This window comes from Labrus mixtus, chromosome 3 (genome assembly GCF_963584025.1).
Source record: "Labrus mixtus chromosome 3, fLabMix1.1, whole genome shotgun sequence".
Taxonomy (NCBI): Eukaryota; Metazoa; Chordata; class Actinopteri; order Labriformes; family Labridae; genus Labrus; species Labrus mixtus.
This window is the reverse complement of record NC_083614.1, coordinates 4,148,612-4,160,207: the sequence shown is the minus strand read 5'-3', so window position 1 is coordinate 4,160,207 and position 11,596 is coordinate 4,148,612.

Sequence of the window (11,596 nt, the reverse complement as noted above, 5' to 3'; positions counted from 1 at the left end):
TCATTGGTGTACAAAAACTCCTTTAGCTAGTCACTCACAAGAGATTCAAGGATTTTAACAAGTACTGACAAATTTGATATAGGCCTATAGTTGTTCAAAATACTCTGGTCACCGCTTTTAATTAAAGGAAGGACAAAAGCAGATATCCTTGGAATTTCCTTAGAAATTTCTATGGAAATTTCCTTAGAAATTCCAAGCACCGGCTTCTTCTCCTCAGGTCATTTAAATGTTTTGTAGAGACAGACAAATAATACTCAGATTTGGCTTTCTTGATAAAAGAGGAACATTTGTTTCTTAGTTCTCTAAAAGCAATCCAATCAGTAACATAACCTGCTGCCCTTTGCGTTTGCCCAGGCCAGGTTTTGTGCATGAATAGCTTCTGTGAGTTCATGAGAAAACCTGGGGTTATCACGCCCCTTAACTCTGTATATCCTGAAAGATGCATGTATTTAAAATGTGCCATCATTAAAAAAAGTCAATGCTGTCTCAATATCTGGGATCTGTTCTATTCTACTCCAGTTGAAACGGAACAAATCATGATTAAACCCCTGTTCATTAAAATGTTTTAGATCCCTCTTTGAGAGTTCATTAGTGAGGAACATTAGTCAAGATCAAATCAATGAGGGCCTATCTCTCAGGGGTTTTATGATTTGGGCGAGTTGGTGAATTAATCAACTGGGTCAGGTTGACAGAGTCACAAAAAGATTTCAAATCATCAAATACTGGTTTGAGCCAATCCCAGCTCAGATCGCCTGCTGAAACAATTTCATTATAATTTAGTCTTGATAAAAGTTGCATCAAAGACTGCAACGCATCAATCACGGCAGATGGAGGCCTATAACATCCAACAACAGTTAAACCAAAATCCTTAGACATTTCTAAACTCACTGCCAGAAATTCCAGTTGTTTGGGAATCGATTCAGACAGAATTACCCGAGAATGACGTTTTGATTTAACAAAAATGGCAACACCACCACCTAGTTAAAACCACCTCCTCCTTTCTACCAGACTTTAGCAGTAGCATCTTCCTTTTTATTGATGGTTGCAGAGAGAAAAAGTGCCTGCCCTTTCGCTCTTCATCCCATTCTCTCTGCCACTGACACTCTAACTTTTCTTTACACTATAACATTCAACTTTCCCCAATGGAACATTCATCTCAACTACACTGTTTGAAGAGAGACTGCTTTGAAAGTGTGTCAGAGATTTCATTCCTCTCGATCCCTGAATGACCTGGTACCCATAAAATCTTAATCTGACACCCCAAGTTTTTAACCTGAAGTAAACAGCAGAGGATCTCCTGAACCAAATCAGGACCAGATGCTGATGACTCCTCTTTCAATGCCAACAAGGCAGCTGCCGAGTCAGAACAGATTAAACTCTTTGGAGGTTGAACCTCCACAACCCACCATGTGGCCCATAAAATAGCCAAAAGTTCAGAAGTAAAAACAGACAAATGATAAGATATGTGGACACTCTGCCGGAAATATGAAGATTCACCACATACAAACCCTGAGACTGGATCCTTGGACCCATCTGTGAAAATCTGCATATTCACCCTTCATCTGATTTACATAAACGCCTAAACTCCCAGAAACATTATTACTATACCTCTGTTCAAGCAAGGATAGGTCAACCGCAGGTTCTGGGAGAAACCAGAAAGGAACAGGCGACCAGAGAGCTCCAGACACTTTGTCTTGATCAAGCCCAATGTCTGCAATGGCAAGTTGTCTAATGTGTTGAAAGAAGTTAGATTTCTTCTCCTGACCGATAAATTCCCAACAATCTTCCAAAAGACACTTAGCAGCTGAACTGTCTTAAAGGGGTCATATTATGCTTTTTCTGGTTTTATATGCTCTTTAGTGTGTTTTCCAAGTGTCCTGTGCATGTTTAGGCACATCTATGTGCAAAAACTCAAAGTCCGCGTAAACGCGGCTTCTCCTACATCTTCCTGTTAGCTGTAGCATTAGCTGCATGTAATGCTCGGTTCTAGCCCCCCTCAAAAAAAATTTGCCAGTGTGACGTCTTGTCAGTGTGATATCACTGATCTAAACCCATTGGCTCGTTGTGGCAAGCCCAGCAGCTCATGTTGTATGCCCATTAACTTCTGTAGCACGTCCACGATATGCCGTAGCCTGCGGTAGCACAGTAGTGTTGGAGGTTGAGCTCAGTGGCATGAAGATGAAAGAGGCCCTCCATGACCTAAATCTAAAAATGGACAGAAACAAATCCAGCTGATAAAACAATCATGACATTTAAATCACAGCAATACTGAATCAGAGGTTAAGTTATATGTTTACCTAGTTCACCTACATGTGAAATATGATTGTTTTTTTTATTCTGGGTTACCAGGTTCTCCTACTTGATTATCTCTCTTTGTAGTACCTGTAATGTTTCAAGAACACAGTGAGCACAGATCCCTGTGGTGGAATTGCTGCCACTACAACCTCAGCCGTCTTCTGTTTCCACAATGAGCTGAAAAAACACAGTAAGTAATTCTTCATTCATTAGACATAGTCTCATTAATATTACTGAATTAATCAAACATTTCACAAATCTTCATAAAACTTTACAATCGCCAATTCTGTCAAATTAAAATGAAACCGTCTGTAAATCTCATGAAAGAGATGTCGAGATAAAACCCGTCAAAAAAGTAATTCAAAACACATGACAGAATACATCATCAGGTATTATATCACATATATATTCAAAGTCAGTTGAATCTATCCTTCATGTTGAATATCCATGTGTAAATTAGAATTCTGTCCTCAGTAATGAGGATGCCTCCGATCCGGTCTTTTTGATTTTGAGGGATTTGCTCTGAGACTGGCAGGCTGGCTTCTGAACTTGTTGATTCTAGTCTATCCTTACAGGCTCTTTCCATCTGCTTTACCGACGGCTCGTCATTGTTCACCAGGTAAACCACTAGTTGAGGAGGGGGAACCTTCTCCTGCTCATGAAAGTCTTCGACAGTGGAGACTCTGAAGTCTGCACACAATGGAAGAGCTTAAAGCTGGGATTTCTACAGACTGCAGATTCAGTTCTTCCACTTTCTGTAAGATGTTCTTGATGGTTTTTGAGTCTTCTTGGCTCTGCACAAAGCCCTGTGTGATGGATTTTATTTGACTGCATGAATGATCTTCTTGTACGGTAGGTTACCTGCGTTGGTAACAATTGCCTCCCTGGTATTTTAGTTTGTCATGTTTTTGAATGTGTAGGTCACTTTCCTCCACAATATCTTGCCCTCCTGCTTTACACAAAGTGTCAGTCCACCATAATGCGGCAGAGTTTTATTGAAGGCATCTGAAACGAATGTTGTAAGATCTGTCTTCAAAACCATCACTTTGAAACTTGGAGATAGTTCAATTGACAATCTTCTTCTTCTGTCGTTGAATGCAGAGCAGAGTTCTGTTGTGTTGAAAACGGGGGTGGTGCTGCTTCTGTTGTCCGGCCCTTCTGTTTCAAGCTGTAAAGATGTTAAGCATCGGCCTTTAGCCAAATGACATCCACTTTGAACTTTCAGCATATATAGATGTATGTAGTGTTGCTTACTGAGGCAAAGTTGTAAAGATACTCAAAGATTAGAACTTCCAGGATCAATAACTCTTAAAGGAATAACTCAAAACAATACCTCAATATAGGTATGAAGATAAGCTACAACCTTGTTAGCCTGCTGGTCTTTATGTTCAGCCGGGTGTGAATGCACAGGGAGCATCTAAATGCTCTAAAGAGTAAAAATATTCACATTCAAACGAACTTGACTTCACAAACAAACTTGACTACAGGTGACTACACACCAGCTCTTATTACCAAAAAATAACCTTTGTGTCAGTTTGGTGAATTTCTATTAAATAGCTGAAGTGTTTTGCAGAGTTGTGTCATGAAACTTCAGAGAGGGGCCACTAGGGGTCTCTCCTATATCATGCTACAGCACTTAATAGCCTACATTTAGTGAGTAACTTTCCAACTTGACCTCAGTTTGAAGCCGTTTCATCATCTGCTGGTGACTCTATAAAAACACTGAATATCTGAAGGGTTCTTATAACACATGTAGTCAAAGTAACCATTGGTGGCACATATTGTGGTGATGGCTGCTGTTCATCTGGGGAGACTTCAGCTGTGATCCATGAAATACAAACACCCTCCATTCAGAATAAACTGTGTACATTTGACTATCAGAAGAGAAGCTCTCATACCAAACAGCTACAAATCACTGTGTTTGAAGAAAAACCCCAAACACCCGACTGTTTTCAAACTCCTATCAGACGTCTGTCTGTACGTGCAAACAGATCAGCTGTAAGGGAACATTTGTTTGGGATGGCTCGCTCATGTCTTTGGTGCGTTTTCTTTGTTCCTCTGCCGGTGTGGATTCAGACGGGCGGCATATCGTGTCCTCATTCCATTATCAAGATCCTTCAAACTGGATGAAGTTGCAAACATCTCGCATGAGCTCATCTTTCAAAATAAATGTAATTCTGTGTTCATTCAAAAAGAATGAAAATTACAAGTTTGTGATTCAGTTCAAGTCACTCTGACATCCATTCAGCAAAGCGTTAGTGTAGAACCTGAGAGAGTGCATGCTGCTGAGATCAGGTGGTGAAGCTGTAACTCGTGTGGATGGTTGTTTTCTTCTTTCAAACCTGATCATGACAAATGTACCCAACATCATTAGATTTAGATTTCATGTGGTTATTTCAACCCATGGCATGGTATACTGTAATTATATGATCACAAACACTATTTTTTCTTGACCTTCTGTTCTTTCTGTTTGTTGTTGGTGAGACGTCTACACCTCTCCTTCACTGTTTCTTCTCTTTCCACCGTTCACCATCGACTGTGTGGATCCAGTTTAGAACAGGCACAGAGGAAACTGGGTCGTTACTACAAATAGAAGGTCATATCTGTGGCTGCATATTGAGGGTTTTCTTCTCTACATATTCCAATTGAATGAGCATTATTTAGCACAGATTAGTGGATGTGAAGAGACCATGCCATTATGCGTGAAGCACTGATAGATAACCCATATTTTAAAATACATTTCTACTATAATCTGAGTTTATTTTTTATCCGTCTAACAGTTTTAGTATTCTTTTTTGAGCATATCTCTTAAAGGTACAAAGCCGTAAATTGAGGATATTATTTGATCACCTTGTGACACCTCAAACTCCAGTGACATGGAAATACAATGACATTTAGTAGAAACGTTGCGTTAATATCCGACCTTGCTCTGACTTTTTACAGAGTCTTGGTATTCCCTCAGAAGTGCTCGATGCCTGACCTTGAACATGTGTACAAAGTCCTCCAATCTGCTCAGTCTGTTTTAGATCCCACTGACTCTTCTCCATCATCCCCTGGGTCTTGTTGTCCCGGGCGTAGTTCTTTTTAAGATATGTGTAAGAATGAATCAGAAGTCATATTAGTATTATTTTTTAAATGTTTTTATTTTGACCTCAAACTGAGTCATAAAACAACAACTTAGTTCTTTCAGTTGATGCTTTTTATACGTCTTGACACTAAAGTTGACCTGGGTCGACTTGTTTTTTCAGATCTTTTTATAAAGAGGTCCGTTTCCATGACGTCCAAGGTCGCCTGCAGGATAAGCACGTTATTCTAATCATTTGAAAACCAAGCTCAAAATGAATACACACAATTCATGCAGAAGAGCAAGCTGCCTCGCCCAGTCAAGGTCCGACCACAGAACTGCCTGAGGGAGAAAGTACACGTTTGGCTTTCCATCTCATGGTGAATAAATTATAATAATGTCATTATGAATGTATTTAGATTTGTTTGATGAGACGACAGATGATGGACTGACACGATTCAAAAGTGACAAACAAAGAACAAAAGGTGTGAATTTAACATTTAGAAAAGAAGAACCTACCACAAAGTCTTCCTCTGCAATACCTCGGTCATCAATGAGCGGCTGCACAGTCGAGGGGAGAAGAATCTGCAGGAAATGTTGTTCAACATTCTGACCACTAGAGGGACTCGACATGACAACGGCAGCACTCACTACTTCTTTATGGAGTAGTTTTAGAGTAGGAGCTCGGGTCATAAGGCCGATGACATGCATGAAAAGAAGGTAGTGTTTGCCAGCAACTAAATCAAACTGAAATGTATTCAGCTAATGACATCACTCACTGTGTTCTGCACAGGTCCTTTTGAATTATTCATGGCATAGATGTAGGACAGGAAGCTGAAGCCCACGTGCTGTCACATGGTTGTAATACTGTGTGAGCAGCTCACTGAGATTCCGCCCACATAGGTTCTGTGCAATAGACTGCATTCAAACTACTGAGCCGTCACATCACAGGTCCCTAGTGAGTTTTCTGGCCATGTAGTTTCACACAGTCTGTGATAAAGGAGCCTAAAGAACAGGAGACTGATGCAGTGGTATGTTCACATGTCACAAAAGTTTCAACAGGCACAGGGGAGGATCCTTTCAGTGGATTTCTGAACACAAGTTCATCAATGTAAAAAGGTGTGGTCTCTCCTTTTGCCTTTTTGACTTCACTTCCTGATGTCCTCTTTAGACCTTTCATTGAACAGACTGATGGTGTTGATGGTGATATAAAACTCTCAAAACCTAAACAAAATGACTGATTAACATTGTATTACTATCAGTTTATAAAATAAACCGAACATTACAACTTAAATCACGTATTTTCCACAGTAAATAAGGTAATGATGCAGCAACGTTTTTACATACAACTTACCCTCAGCAATACAAAACGGCACTGTGAGGGACAGACGGAAGGAGCTACGGAGAAAACATAAATTTGTTAAAATAACAGTAAGTATACTTAACTCGTTAAGATAAAATTCACAAATACTTAACAGAAATAAATTATAAATGAAATCTCAAATATAAATTGTAAACTGTACTAAAAAAAAGTGCATTTTAACTCTGTTACAGCTACTCAGAGCAAACTGCTTTTCAGAGAAAATCATGTTTATATTTAGAACATCCAGAAGGACTCCACAATAGGGACTTCAGATGTTTCCTTCTATACAATACAAAACATTTTAACTTGTTCTAATCTACCTCTTAGCTGTGATCCACTGAGGAGGATCAGAGTGGTCTGAGGAGGACTCAGTCTGATGAGGGATCAGAGTGGTCTTTCAATGCTATGCTAAGTTATTTTCAGTCAACTTCCACCATCAGAAAGACCAGTGTACCTCGCGTTGAATTAAAGTCCGGCCACTGGCTTTCTGGGCTTGTGTTCACAAACATTCTGAGAATCCTCTCAGAGAGCTCCTAACTTAGCTTAAACATTCCTATCAAAGAGTCTTAGCGTAGGAGTGATTCAGGAACATTCTCAGAGCAACTCTGAGCGAGGAAGAGACAGAAACATTTATCTTAGTGAGGAGGCGTGGTCGACCCTGTTACTAGGTATGACACATTCTTTCACAAGCTGTGATTGGTTAATACCAAAAATTTAGAAAAAAGTCAATCATAGAAGCTAGTTCATTGTGTAATTATGAACACTATGAATTTAACATCTGTGATCATTTGTAAGATGTACTTTAAAAGTATAAAGCCTACAAAATGTTTGAAATCACATGACCATTTCATTTATAGAGCAGCTGTTTGTGATTACTGGTGTATGTGCATTGCAATATATGCTGGGTGCGAGGGCTTGTGTACGGATTTCACGCCTTCAATTTATTAAATACAGGTATTTAATAATTATTAATATTAGTATTTAATCAATTAATTCGGAACTGATATTGTGATATTTGGTTATTGTTCTCTGATATCAGAGTGGTGCCCCTGGTTTTTATTAACTCAGATTAATCATTTGTTGATTTATATTAATGATTAATTAAGGATAATTATTAATATTAATTTAATAACCAAATATTACTATTTAAAACCCAGCATAAATGTTGCCCTCTTATTAGCTCTGCAAAACCCCAACAATGACGAGTCGGGTTACCGTGGGAATTGAATAGCGCCAATACCAATGTAAATTGTAAGAAAGAAAATGTATAAAAAGCAGTGAAGCTGCACTTCTCACTTTGTCTCTCTCTTCTTTATTTTTTTATGTTTTTCTTACTCTTTAAAACGCCAGCAATAAGACTGCAAATGAAATCAGTTCCGTTTGTAATTATTTTGGTTTAAAATATATATATATATGTATATTTATAAAAGTATATATCAAAGTTCTGGCAATAATTCATTTTTCAATAATATTTGACAGACACAGGCTCCTTTTTGTAGTTGTTAGGGTATGGTTGGGCACAACACAGGTCTCTTTGACTTGTATTGGGCCTATTGCCGTTTGGATGAGAAACATGGTGTTATGTCTCTTATTTGTTTTGTTGGTGAAGTCTCCGTTTTTTGTTGGTTTTATGTTTTTTGTGTTGTAAATGAGTTCAGATATTAATGAAGGTTATCAGCAGAGCAATAATTTGTAAATTTCCTAACAGTGGGCTGAATATGAGCTTTAATATATATGATTAAATTTTTACATGTTTCTGGAATATTAAAGGGTGTAAACATCCCATTAAAAGGAAGAAAATCCTGTTTTACTTGAAAAAAGAGAAAGTAACTATTGGATTGTTGCAGGAGACACATTTAACAAACTTAGAACATTCAAAATTAAAGAGAGACTGGGTTGGGCAAGTGTTTTCTGCCTCATATAATAGCAAAAGTAGAGGGGTTTCTATTTTAATTCATAAAGACCTCCCATTTAAAATGGAATATTATGAATCTGACCCAGAGGGTTGCTTTGTGTTTTTATATGTTTTTTTATATGGTGAATCAATAACCATTCTAAATGTATATGCTGCACCAAATATCAGTTGAACATTTTTACAAAATTAACTTCATTGCTTGCACAGTATAGTTCCCCGCATGTTATTTTTGGTGGTGACTGGAACTGTGTGCTGGATGGGAAACTGGATAGGCAGCCTAGTAATCTCGCAACCATCCAAACCCACAGACAAAAAGCTATCTGTCAAATGTTAAATGAAGTCAGTCTTGTAGATGTTTGGCGTATGCTCAACCCAGATAATAGAGACTTTACATTTAACTCCAATCCTCACAGGTCTTACTCTAGAAGAGTTTTTTTCCTTGTTCCACAAATCTCTATTGAAAAAGTAGAAAAATGTTATATTGGATCTATTCATATATCGGACCACGCTCCAGTTTTTTTTAGGTATCTGTATATCAAATAGTTATTAAAACAGATATAATTGGAAATGCAATAGAGCTATTTTATCTGACCCAGACTTTTGTTCTATGACCCAAAGAGAACTCAAATTATTTATCCAGGAGAATGACAATGAATATACAGACCCTTCAAACTTATGGGAAACAACTAAAGCTTTTCTAAACACAAGGTATATGAATATGCTAATAAATCTGGGAGGTATTTAGCTAATCTTATGAGTAACAAACGCACAAAAAAAATATTACCAGAATTAAGGACAAGAATGGGAAGCTGCATTATACTAAAAATGAAATGACAAAGGTGTTTAATGATTTTTTCCCCTCTTTATATACTTCAAAAACACGCATGGATGATAACTTTTTTCAACGCATAAAACTCCCTAAGGTCTCTGAAGAAGATAGGAGTAAGTGTGATATGGATATAAGCTGTAAGGAAGTTGAGGAGGCGATAGATACCTTTGCATCGGGAAAGGCCTGTGGACCAGATGGTCTTCTGCCAGAGATTTATAAAGCCTTTAAAGAAATCCTTTCTCCCCTATTAACTAGCATGTTTAAATATTCATCATCTATTAAACACTTCCACAATCATTGCAACTGGCCACTATTAAAGTTCTACTAAAGGAAAACAAAAACCCAGATTTTCCTGAGTCCTACAGACCAATAAGTATTGAAAACACAGACTGTAAAATTTTAGCTTAATTACTGTCAGGCTTAATCATATCATACCAAAAATTGTGGGACATGACCAGAAAGGCTTTGTTCAAAATAGGAGATCATGTTCAAACATCAGGAGATTATTGGGTATTTTACAGTATGTTAAGTTAATAAAACTCAATGCTTTAGTGGTGACATTAGATGCAGAAAAAGCATTTGATAATATAGAGTGGGAGTATTTATTCAAAACCTTAAAGGAGTATGCTTTTGGAGATGGATTTATAAAGTGGGTCAAATTGTTATATTCTGCACCACAAGCACCAGTCTCCATTATGGGGGAAATGTCTTCTCCTTTTGCAATAAGTAAAGGCACAAAACAAGGATGCCCCTTATCTCCTTTACTTTTTGCATTAGCAATGGAACTTTTAGCTAAGATGATTAGATCCAGCACCTCTGTTACCGGTATCCAAACCAAGAAACAACTACATAAGATTTTGTTGTATGCAGATGATGTTCTTTTATTTTTGACTAGTCCCAGCTGTTATCCAGATAATAAATCAGTTCAGGGTGTTCTCTGGATATAAAGTCAATTATGGAAAATCCCTAGCCTTTCCGTTAGGAAACTTAATATGTTCTGATTTAGCAAAGTACATACCTTTTCAGTTGTCCTCTAACGGGTTTAGATATTTAGGGATTCAAGTGTCTTGTCATTTTGGTAATTTGTTAAAAATGAATTTAGACCCAATGGTATGTGAAATTAGAAAAGATCTTCAAAGATGGAGCTCTTTATCCATATTACTTGCCCGTGTTGCTATTATAAAGATGAATGTCCTCCCAAGGCTGTTATATCCAATGCAGATGTTACCCAACTATATTCCAGTTAAATCTTAAAAATCATTACATAGTATGATAACAAAATTTGTGTGGAAAGATAAACGTCCAAGATTTAAATGGGAGAAACTTCAGTTACCAGTGGACAAAGGGGGGTTAGCTCTGTCAAATGTGATGTACTACCACTGGGCTTCATTAATGACATACATTACTGAAAAAATGATGCTAATTCTACATTTCTGGATTTAGAAAATACTGGATGTGAAGCCGCCCTTTACGATATGTCATTCATAAACAATGCAATAAGTCTACAAGGAATGAACGATAATATTATTGTCAGAAACACCTTGAAAATGTGGAATCGTGTGAGTTACATTTTGGGATTGTGACTTAATACTCTATTTTGGCTCCTATTTCATGTAATCCTGATTTTGTACAGTCTTGCACAGATAGGGGTTTTAAGACATGGAAGAGTGCTGGTATTTCACAAATATGAGATTTCTTTTTAGATGGGACTCTTCTCCCAACTCATGAATGAATTTTATCTTTCTCAAACAGTTTTTTTGTTATCTACAACTTAGGAGTTATATAAAACCCATTCCAGCATAATACTGTATTGTATATGACTCAGCTGGAAAATATATTATTAAAAGTGTCGTCTTTAAACAAAAAAACTCTACGTTTTTCATATGATCAAATATTTATCAACATCCCTACTATCAGTAGCAGAGCTTCCTGGGTTGATTTTGGGTACCATCTCGATGATGAGATGTGGAGAGAGATTTTATTAAATGCTAAAAAGATTACACGTTCGAACAAATCCTATGAGACTCAGTATAAGATCATCCACAGACTGCACGTGACCCCGGCTATCAGATGTAAATATGACCCTACGTGCTCATCATTATGTCGGAAATGCAAAAGTAGTTGTGGCAC